This window comes from Schistocerca americana, chromosome 11, assembly GCF_021461395.2.
Source record: "Schistocerca americana isolate TAMUIC-IGC-003095 chromosome 11, iqSchAmer2.1, whole genome shotgun sequence".
Taxonomy (NCBI): Eukaryota; Metazoa; Arthropoda; class Insecta; order Orthoptera; family Acrididae; genus Schistocerca; species Schistocerca americana.
Window position 1 is genome coordinate 114,818,785 of NC_060129.1, and position 12,425 is coordinate 114,831,209.

General features: G+C 43.5%; 1 pseudogene; it reads left to right on the plus strand.

Moving 5' to 3' along the window:
* Window positions 1-5,362: 5,362 nt before the first annotated feature.
* Window positions 5,363-5,480, plus strand: LOC124554339 (annotated as a pseudogene).
* The last annotated feature ends 6,945 nt before the right edge of the window (window positions 5,481-12,425 follow it).

Below are 12,425 nucleotides of genomic sequence, written 5' to 3' on the forward strand. Positions count from 1 at the left end.
AGCATTAATAAACTAATTATACAACAGGCTACACAAATGAAGAAAATGGTCGGTATTATTACGAAAGTAGGAATATCCCAAAAGAGTGTTATAATTAGATATATTTAATTTGTTGAAATGTGCTGCTGACAAAGGCAGATCTACTTTCATGACAATGTTTTTCGAACTCCAACTCACAGGGTACACATGGCTAGCTTGTGCATTCCTGTCGCGCGCATTATCCTTCGCTGCTGACAATACAATGACCATTGTGTTGTGCGACAGATCAATTGTTTACTTTTCTCAACAACAACTACTTTATTCGCGATCATACATTGTCAGTTTGGCAAGCCGTAGGTGAGTAACCAATATATGGCATGCGCCTATCATTCCGCCTGAAGGAACGTTCGTCATTATTTTAATACTGCTCAGGTCAAGAGAAGCAATAAAATCCTTTGGTATATTTCCATTCCATTCGCTCATTGTTAAAAATACGATGGGTTACGGGGATTCCACCAAAATTCCAACAGAATTGGCAATCTGTATTTTTGTGTGAGTTGTTAACCTTTTCTCATTCAAAGAAGCATCACCATTTATGAGTAACGGCCACATTTCTCTTTGTGACTGGTTTAATTGTACGTGCTTTGTCACAGTGTAATTTGGCAAACTCATCTCACAGCAGCTATTGCGACAGAATTCCGGAACGGAGTGCCTCATTAAACAAGTAATTGGCAATCACAGATCCCAATAGCTTACGAAAAACCTCATAGTGTCGGTTTGCAGTAATATAAAAGAAGAAATTTCATGTTTATTTGCATACTAGGAAACTCTTGTTTCGCTGGTTGTCGATAACTCTTCAAAATGTTGAGCGCCCATAAACCCCAACACACACACAACTCTTCAAAAACTTACTGTCACTGGAGTGAAATAAATAAAAAAGGAAGTGTAAGCACTGATATATCGCCATTGATAAGAAAGTTCCGTGTGTTTAAGAATTGGCAAAACACTCTCCCCCTAGTGTGCTATCATTCGCCAAACTTTCGTTTCGATGTCTCGAGCGGTTTAGGAGATATGAGAGATGTTGCGAGTATTTCATTCTCGCGGGCGTGAGATCGGAAATAAGCGCGCTACATGGGATCCATTTTCTCGAGATCGGAGGCAGATAGAGACCTTCTCCCAAGACTAAACAAAAATTCTGCATGTTAGATAAATTTCATACGCAGCAACAGATAGTGTAATATGCACCGAACTCAAAATCACATCGACTCCTAAATTTCGTTGCAAACTTTTTGAGTTTTGCGTAGTGTCTCACTGAAATGTGTACATCACAATAAGAATGGTCATTAGCGAGGTGATGGGCACTTCGCCACGAAGCTGACATATAACGCTACAAGTAAGGCAAAAGTCAAATATTTTCAGAGAATAGGTTCTGTAAAACCGTTTGAGAAAGATAACAGGTTGCGCGCGCTTCGGTTCAGTCAGCGCAGAGCGTCGCCAGTCGGCGCGTGCGGAGTGTGGTGTATGCGTCGCAATATATGCGCTGCACCCGCGTGACTCGTGCGTGTCGCGCTGTAGTGTCGTGTCACGTCACACGCGCTGTACGTGTCTCAATTTGCGCCTAACCTTACAATGCTGGTTATTAAACCTGCGACAACTGAAAGGATAGAAAATAACGAAATTTTACTATTTGTAAGTATACAGAAGATACAGAAAATTCCGGTTTCTTTTGGATATGCCTTGTAAGTCAAGTTTTAAAGCGGGAAACTGTGCGTATGTCTCGGGGCAGCGTAACTCAAGGCGTCCAAATTATCCACACTATATTCGTCCAGTGTTTGAGAACAAGAGCACTCAGCGACTTCCAGCAAACTACACACACACACACACACACACACACACACACACACACACACTTCAGCCTTCGTGAAAGTTTTTCTCGTGATTGACGCCCACAAAATAACGAAAGAAAAAGTTCTTATCGCTTACCAAGTTTGTGCTGTTCATGCAATAAACTTCAGCATCAGGCTTAAGGTTTACATTTACTACTTCTTTACTACTAATTCTATTCGTGACATATTTTGCCATCCGCATATAACACTGAATGTACTTGCGAAATTTTATCATTGCACGCCATACAGTTCAGCAGATATGACTTTTCTTACATGTGGGTTCGATTCTTTACAGAATTGGCGTGGGTGGTTACTGGTACATCACTAATGATGCCTGATAAGAATAGACGCAAGGCGTTTGGCTAGAAACAAAGTAATCACTCAGTTGTAAAAGACGGCATACCTATTATCTAAAATCTAAATGATAAACGTTATTGAAGCAGCAACTGAAGAATAATGCCTGCAAATGTCATTTGTAGAGAGTTGCTGTTATTCGTTCACAGTAGCAACTCATAATTCGTATACGAAAAATGTGTTCCTCTGCTTGTGACTATCCGTGTCCGAAGCTTGTTACTGAGGTCGTTAAACGAGATGATGTTATACGAGGGGCATTGGAAAGTCCGCGCAAAGTCCGAGAGATGGCACCACCGGCGCGTATCGAGGTCATGTTTAGTTAGTAGCATCTTCGGATAGAACGCACACCAAGTTTCAGCCATAGTCGTCTATTACTTTGTGTCTGGCATTCGTGTGAATCAAGGAAGTCAAGTGATTGTCAAAAAATGGACGAAAAAGAATTTCGTGTGGTGATTAAACATTACTTTATGAGAGGCAAAACGCCTCACGAGACTAAAGAGAAGCTTGATAAACATTACGGTGACTCTGCATCTTCGATTAGAGCAGTTTATATGTGGTTTCAACATTTTCGGAGTGGCCATATGGGCACAAGTGATGCTGAACGTTCTGGACGCCCTGTGGAGGTTAAGACTCCAGAAATCGTTGATAAAATCCATGATATGGTGGGTGATGACAGAAGAGTTAAGGTGCGTGAGATTGCTAGTGCTGTGGGCATCTCGAATGAACGGGTAGATAATATTTTGCATAAACATTTGGACACGAGAAAGCTATCCACAAGATGGGTTCCGGGATTGCTCACGCTCTGCCAAAAACGGAATCGTGTGAAGTGTGTATTTGACGACCGAAATTATCTTGCGATTTTCTCAGTAACGCCGGCCGGTGTGGCCGTGCGGTTCTAGGCGCCTCAGTCTGGAACCGCGTGACCACTACGGTCGCAGGTTCGAATCCTGCCTCGGGCATGGATGTGTGTGATGTCCTTAGGTTAGTTAGGTTTAAGTAGTTCTAAGTTCTAGGGGACTGATGACCACAGCAGTTGAGTCCCACAGTGCTCAGAGCCATTTGAACCATTTGTGAAGTGTTGCAAGAATGGTTTGCAGCTGTTCAGGAAGAATCCGCAGGACTTTAAGCGTCGTTTCATCACTGTGGATGAAACATGGATACATTACTATACTCTTCGCACCAAACAACAATCTAAACAATGGGTTACGAAGAGAGAATCAGCACCAAAAAAGGCGAAGACCATTCCTTCGGCCGGAAAGGTTATGGCGACTGTCTTGTGGGATTCGCAAGGGATAATCCTCATCGACTATCAGGAAAAGGATAAAACCATTACAGGTGCATATTATTCATCGTTATTAGACCGTTTGAAAACCGAGATGCAAGAAAAACGTCGGCGATTGGACCCCAAAAAATGCTTTTCCATCACGACAATGCACCAGCACACACCTCAGCAGTGTTGGTCGCAAAACTATTGTAAATAGGATTCCAACTCGTTTCACATCCCGCGTATTCTCCATGCTTGACTCCCTCGGACTACTATTTGTTCCCGAATTTGAAGAAATGGCTGGAGGGACAAAGATTTTATTCAAACGAAGAGGTGATTGCAGCAACTAATAGCTATTTTGCAGACTTGGACAATTCCTATTATTTGGAATGGATCAAAAAATTAGAACAGAGTTGGAGGAAGTGTGTAAGTTTAAAAGGATACTATGTCGAAAAATAAAAAAAGGTTTACGCCAAACACGTAAGTAGTTTTTATTTTTGCACGGACTTTTCAAACGACCCTCGTTATGTAATCGACTAGGAATAGTCCTGTCTTGCTTTGTACAGGACACGCAGGACAGAAGGGCCTTGCAGCTGTTTTGGCAAGGACAGGTGCGGTAAGACGAGCACAGCTAGAGAAGCCAGACATCTACACCTGGGAACAGCTCGGGGGCGAGAGTGCCGTTTCAGACAATAGAGTGGGGGTGGCGATCCTCGGGGGAGCCGGGGGGGGGGGGGGGGGGGAGGGGCAAAGGTGGACGGGGAGGAGGGGAGGCTGTCGAAGCGCCATAAATGTCTGCAGGTGCTCTACAACTGTAGGTCTATGGGTGTAGGCGATCCCTAGCTACTGCCATCATCCTGGTCTGTTAAGATGGGTGGTACGTACTAACTCGTACCTGCAACGACGACAGTAGATATTGCACCAGTACAAATGCGGCATGCGACTACAGTCAGTTTTGCGTAAACTCCATATGCTTGCATGAGGACTGTTGGTATTTTTAAAAATAGCGGTATTCTGATGGTGATATTCTAGAAAATATCACTATCGGCTCTCGATATATCGAACTAAATTATCGATACAGCGATGGAGAAAATATCGACGTACCAGTCAAAAAAACAAATATCGGCTGCACATTGTAAATATACTGTCAGTTTCAGAGCTGTACATTTAAGTACCGATTTGTTACTAGATATTCTGTACATCAGTAAGCTAGCACCCTGCTTATCCCCATCAGAGCAAGACTGAAAGGAAAACGATGCACGTTCACGCTTGGCGATAACCACTTTGATAACAATGGTAATTCCGTCTAAGTGGCACAGTACAAAGAGTCCGGTGGGTACGTCGTCCGGCTTCGTCATACATCGGATTTGTCCGGAACACTTCGTGTCGACTTATCTGTTTTCTTTATTTCTGCAAACGCTAGCGACCTAGCAGTCGAAGTGTCAAAACTGCATGCTGAAGCTAAACGTTGCAGTTTCTGTTGGTAGCGCCGAGCGCCGATTACGTCAGCATTTCCCCTCACACTTCTCCACCAACCACATCACACGACCCCACCCACCACAAAGACCAATGTTGTCATTTAGATTTTTGTTCATCATTTTCAGCGACTGCTTTTGAAAAATGCTGATGTGAGGAAATAGCACACTAGTTGCGTCATAAATTATTTTTTTAACGCAACGGTGTATTATTTCTTCACATCGGAAATCTTGTCGTTCCATTCACACAGCCACCCCCTAGTTCAATCTGACTTCTTCTTTGTGCCAACTATACTTGCTTCACACAGTCGAAAAGAAAGACAGGACGTGATGAAATCTCAAAAAGTATTAAGACCCCTTCACACACTGACAGTAAAATTTTGTTCTACTACTACTTCAACAGTGGCAACGGCCTTGCCGCAGTGGATACACCGGTTCCCGTCAGATCACCAAAGTTAAGCGTTGTCGGGAGTGCCCAGCACTTGGATGGGTGACCACCCGGGCTGTCACGCACTGTTGCCATTTTTCGGGGTGCACTCAGTCTCGTGATGACCGAATAGTAGCGGCTCCGATCACAAAAAAACCATCGTAACGACCGGGAGAGCGGTGTGCTGACCACACGCCCCTCCTATCCGCATCCTCAGCTGGGGATGACACGGCGGTCGGATGGTCCCGATGGGCCACTTGTGGCCTGAATACGCAGTGCTTACTACTTCAAAATATTTATCGAAAACTGCGAAAAAAATATAAGAATATCGGCACTCGATATTGCCATTTCGACATCGATATGTCGGTGAAAAAATATCACCGATATGTATCGATATTTTCTGGGTAATATATATATATATAATAAATATATATATATATATATATATATATATATATATATATATATAACCCAGAAAATATCGATACATATCGGTGATATTTTTTCACCGACATATCGATGCCGAAATGACAATATCGAGTGCCGTGAGTCACCTAACGTTACCGCTGGATATATTTCGTAAACCACATCAAATACTAACGAATCGATTCCACAGACCGAACGTGAGGAGAGGGGCTAGTGTAATTGGTTAATACAAACCATACAAAAATGCACGGAAGTATGTTTCTTAACACAAACCTACGTTTTTTTAAATGGAACCCCGTTAGTTTTGTTAGCACATCTCAACATATAAACAAATACGTAATTAGTACCGTTTGTTGCATTGTAAAATGTTAATTACATCCGGAGATATTGTAACCTAAAGTTGACGCTTGAGTATCACTCCTCAGCTGTTCGATCGTGTGTATCGGAGAGCACCGAATTACGTAGGGATCCAAAGGGAACGGTGATGGACCTTAGGTACAGAAGAGACTGGAACAGCACACTACGTCCACATGCTAACACCTTTTTATTGGTCTTTTTCACTGACGCACATGTACATTACCATGAGGGGTGAGGTACACGTAGACACGTGGTTTCCGTTTTCAATTACGGAGTGGAATAGAGTGTGTCCCGACATGTCAGGCCAATAGATGTTCAATGTGGTGGCCATCATTTGCTGCACACAATTGCAATCTCTGGCGTAATGAATGTCGTACACGCCGCAGTACATCTGGTGTAATGTCGCCGCAGGCTGCCACAATACGTTGTTTCATATCCTCTGGGATTGCAAGCGCATCACGGTACACATTCTCCTTTAACGTACCCCACAGAAAGAAGTCGAGAGATCTAAGATCAGGCGAACGGGCTGGCCAATTTATGCGTCCTCCACGTCCTATGAAACGCCCGTCGAACATCCTGTCAAGGGTCAGCCTAGTGTTAATTGCGGAATGTGCAGGTGCACCATCATGCTGATACCACATACGTCGAAGCGTTTCCAGTTGGACATTTTCGAGCAATGTTGGCAGATAATTCTGTAGAAACGCGATGTATGTTGCAGCTGTTTGGGCCCCTGCAATGAAGTGAGGACCAATGAGGTGGTCGCCAATGATTCCGCACCATACATTTACAGTCCACGGTCGCTGTCGCTCTACCTGTCTGAGCCAGCGAGGATTGTCCACGGACCAGTAATGCATGTTCCGTAGATTCACTGCCCCGTGGTTTGTGAAACCCGCTTCATCGGTGAACAGGTAGAACTGCAACGCATTCTCTGTTTATGCCGATTGACAGAATTATACTCGATGATTAAAGTCATCACCATGTAATTGCTGATGTAGCGACACATGAAACGCGTGAAAGCGGTGACGATGCAGTATGCGCATGACACTACTTTGACTCAGTCCACCGGCTCTCGCAATGTCCCGTGTGCTCATGTGTGGGTTCGTGGCAACAGCAGCTAACACACCAACTGCACCCGCTTCTCCTGTGACGGACCTGTTACGGACCCATTTGCGTGCTACGACCATACCTGTTGCATACAGTTGGCGGTAGATGTTTTGCAATGTGTGGCACGTTGGATGCTCTCTGTCCGGGTACCGTTCTGCATACACCCTGCAGGCTTCAGCTGCATTTCGTCGACACTCGACATAGATAAGTATCATCTCCGCCTTTTCAGAGTTCGAATACACCACGGTCACAGTTCCTACAACACTACACTATCACAGACGTCTGGTAACACGGCGTACTACAGTTGGTCTGGGTGCGGAGACGAATGCAGAATAACAATAGCAGCAAGCGCTAGATGCGGACACTGCGACATCTAGACCAAACCACAACAGTGCACTACAGCCACACTCGTAAACACGGTCGTCATCGTAAACATGTCCCTGCAGATGCTGCTCGCCGACCGTAGCCCGTGTTTGTTACAACACGCAACTGAACGTCGGAGGTTTCAAGCGTCAACTTTAGGTTACAATATCTCCGGATGTAATTAACATTTTACAATGCAACAAACGGCACTGATTACGTATTTGTTTATACGTTCAGATGTGCTAACAAAACTAACGGGGTTCCATTTAAAAAAACGTAGGTTTGTGTTAAAAAACATACTTCCGTGCATTTTTGTATGGTTTGTGTTAACAATTACACTAGCCCCTCTCCTCACGTTCGGTCTGTGGAATCGGTTCGTCAGTATTTGATGTGGTTTACGAAATATATCCAGCGGTAACGTTAGGTGACTCACCCTGTATATACAGATATTTTCTCAACAGCTCGAGTTTGCATATGCAAATTCATACGCATTTCACCGAAGCCACACTAATCAGGCAGTATATGAGGCAAGATTGAGCAACGGATTTCTCATTCATAAATCGCATTTGAACATTGTTCTTTTTGTCTGTGAGAAAACAGCGATATGGGTCGTATAAGAAGGAGAAACTTCTACAAGCGCATGTGGCAATTCGACAGCGGTAGGACTGTGGCCTATCGTTTGCGATACTGCTTCTCGCCTTCGTCGGAATCCGACGACTGCCGTGAGAATATAGAATCAACGGTTTTAGGAGAACCATACGACAAGCTGTGCAAAATTTCAACAGCCTACCCGACTAGCGCCCGAGAGGACAAACATATCGTTAGGTCGGCCGTGCAAGGTGGTACAGCCAAGCCACGTACTCTTGAGTGAGGAAATGGTTTTTGTTGTTCAGTAGCACGTCTGGAGCACCACGATCTGTCTGCATGGCGGCCATATTTGCGCCTTCCCGTGTCGCAGCAGCAGGGAGGCCATCAATGGACTCTGCAGTGCCACAACGTCCTCTTTCCAGAAGAGCCCCAATTCTGCATACATCACCAAGGCGGACATATCCATGTATGGTGCCTCCGAGAAGAACGATCTTTTCTAGACTGCATTTGTCATCGTCACATGGGTCCAGAAACTGGAGTGATAGATAGGATGCCATTCGGTACACAACAGGATCACCTCTGCTTAGCTTGTGATTTGGATGGCAGCCATTATCTTTCTGACTTGAAAGGTCAATGGCTGTACCCCATCTGAGAATTCTCTGTGACGTTACCTTTCAGCAAGATAACGGCGGACCGCAATTGTCCATGCTGTCTTGTCATAACTCGACACAGAGGGTGCTCATTGCTGCGTCGCCAACACATTCTACTGACCTCTAGTGGCGCTTAACCCACATCCCTGCCAACATGTACTACATTTTTGTTGCTGTATTTTAATGCACAGGTTGGAAGATTTATTACAGGAATCTAGTATTAGATAGGATCACTAGCCACTCATCGAAAGACGTGCCAGATGGTCACATAGCGTCAGAGCGGCCGCGCGAGCCGTACTTTACTGGAGCAGACAGAAGCAGTCGGAATCCGCTTACAACGCTCGGCGCCAACATCCGAATCCTTTATCATTTACACCCACAGTTTACACGCGACGGTTGGAACTTTAATAGTGGCAACTGCTTATTTACAGGTAGTACAAAGTAGGTACGTGTTTCAAAGTTTAACCGACCTTCAAAGTATTCACCAGCATTGCGTATAGCCCATTACCAGCGATGTGGAAGTCGTAGTCTACTCTCAGCAGTGCCAGTTGTGTAGACAGTTCGAGCGGCGCGGTCTGTTGCCCGACGAATTTGTAGCAGTTCTGAAGCGAATACCGTGAAGTGTTTCCTTCAGTTTAGAAACCGAGTTGAACTGGCTCTGAGCACTATGGGACCTAACATCTGAGGTCATCAGTTCCCTAGAACTTAGAACTACTTAAACCTAACTAACCTAAGGACATCACACACATCCATGGCCGAGGCAGGATTCGAACCTGCGACCGCAGCGGTCGTGCGGTTCCAGACTGGAGCGCCTAGAACCGCTCGGCCACAGCGGCCGGCTCGAACTCATGAGAGCTTATTTCAGGGGAGTGCAGTAGGTGATACAGCACTTAGCAGCCCCATCGGTCAAACAAATCAGCAACAGCTTGCACTGTACGTGCTTGAGCATTGCCCTGCAAAATGATGGTCAGGTCATGCAGAAAGTGACACCACTTCTGTCTCAAAAATGGTCGCAGGTTGTGTTCCAAAAATGTTTATTGTTAAAAAAAATAAGAAATCTTTCTCCCTCTCTAATACACACACATACACACACACACATATTCACAAAACATTTGAATGCAGAAAACTGAGGATGTTGGTAACAGAAAAACAAATGAAACTCTGTATTAAAAAGATGGCAGTTATAGTGATGTGTAACGCAAACAGTAAACTGAAAGTGAACTGCAAGATGTCAACCTGGTTGCCAGATGCTTAGATGCAACGAATTAGAAGTTACCTGTAAGTACCTTTCCATTTCATAAAAGAACGTTAAGGAACTGTTTTTAAATCTATTACCTAGATGTGAATCCATGACCTATGTGTAAAAATGGACAAATCATGTAATATTTCAGGACACCCACTGAAGATGCATTGTAAAAAGGCGGAACGCGTCCGGGTGCATAAATAAAAATAAAAATTTCGATGTGCAGCATGTAAAAAAGGCATTTTCTTTGAAACAACTGCAATTTATATACAGCTGCTGCGAAAATGGCCACTACAAGAAACGTGATATAGTAGGAAATGTGCACAAATAATGCATCCGATTAAAACAGAAGTACACAGATTGATGATGATGAGGTCCCATATTCCGAGGAGCGTAGGGGACGATGCGGGAGACCCGCGCCGCCGTACTAGGCAGGGTCCTAGTGGAGGTGGTTTGCCATTGCCTTCCTCCGACCGTAATGGGGATGATCATGAAGCCGACACAACACCCAGTCATGTCGAGGCAGGGAAAATCCCTGACCCCGGCGGGAATCGAAACCGGGACCCAGTGAGCGGGAAGCGAGAACGCTATCGCAAGACCACGAGCTGCGGACCAGCACACAGCTTACATGACCCTATTACATCGTACACACACTGTAAATACTACACGTCGATAGTGTGGCAATGCGTGGTGAATGGTCAACACACTTAAGTATTGGTACTTCTCGTTATAGTAAATAGGATTTAATTAAATCTGGCGCATACTGCGCGTTATCTGAAACATAAATACGCTCGTTCAGTGAGCTGTGAAGTGGGTTGCTATTAACATGAGTCCAACAACTATCAGTAAAATTGCGTACTTTATAACCCGTAACTTGCCCCGACTACAGCGCTATTATTCATAATTTAAATGATTATAACCTCTTGATGACAACAAATAACTTTATAACACGAATTAACTATAGCTATCGCTGGTTATTTACATTATTCTCGCTAACGATCGGTGTAGTTTACTACGCGAAAATCTTTCATTCGCTACTATAAAACAAAATCATCTAGAAACGCGTAATAAATATTTACCGTGAACAATGTTTTACTTACGGTAAATCTCAATTCCGTACAGCCTTGTTCACCTAAATTTAATTAACCGTTTCTTTTTACGATAATTAGGAAGGTAGCAATCAAACTTATATTGCAAACCAGCGATACAGCAATAGTTAACTCTGCAATACTATTAACTAACTTACGATCTGTAAACGTTATTTCTTATTGTCCCTTTCTTTATTTTTTCTCTTTAAGTCCTTGAAATAACCGTTAAGAGAAAAAAATTAATACCTTCGTCTTTTCTTAAATGAAATCTAACTAAATCCTTTTTCACTGATTTTAATTCGTAATAAAAATCTCAGTAAGACATTGATTCTTTAAGTCTAGCTCTCTGGAACTTGGAATAACTGACTATCTTTGCAACTCTGACTTAACTTTTTGCAACAATGACTGAACTTCTTTGCACCAATGTAGTTCTCTATTATTTACGCCACTTGCGTATCTTTCGGTGGGGATTCAATCGTTTCCGTTACAAAATTAGACTCCGAACTCAGAATTAAGTTTGAATTTTCTTTATTTAGAATCAAATCTGTATGTCGCGTACAACTTCCATGTGAACGAGTGACATTAAAAAAATCTGCGCCCCACACAAATCGGGATTGTAACTGATAGTTCGGTAATTTTCACATTTGTCAGCACCTCATTTCTTTTGGGATTGGAATTATTATATTCTTCTTGAAGTCTGAGGGTATTTCGCCTGTTTCATACATCTTGCTCACCAGATGGTAGAGTTTTGTCAGGACTGGCTCTCCCAAGGCCGTCAATAGTTCTAATGGAATGTTGTCTACTCCCGGGGCCTTGTTTCGACTCAGGTCTTTCAGTGCTCTATCAAACACTTCACGCAGTATCATATCTCCCATTTCATCTTCATCTACATCCTCTTTCATTTCCATAATATTGTCCTCAAGTACATCGCCCTTGTATAGACCCTCTATATACTCCTTCCACCTTTCTGCTTTCCCTTCTTTGCTTAGAACTGGGTTTCCATCTGAGCTCTTGATAGTCATACAAGTGGCTCTCTTTTCTCCACAGGTCTCTTTAATTTTCCTGTAGGCAGTACCTATCTTACCCCTAGTGAGATAAGCCTTACATCCTTACATTTGTCCTCTAGTCACCCATGCTTAGCTATTTTGCATTTCCTGTCGATCTCATTTTTGAGACGTTTGTATTCCTTGTTTCCTGCTTCATTTACTGCATTTTTATATT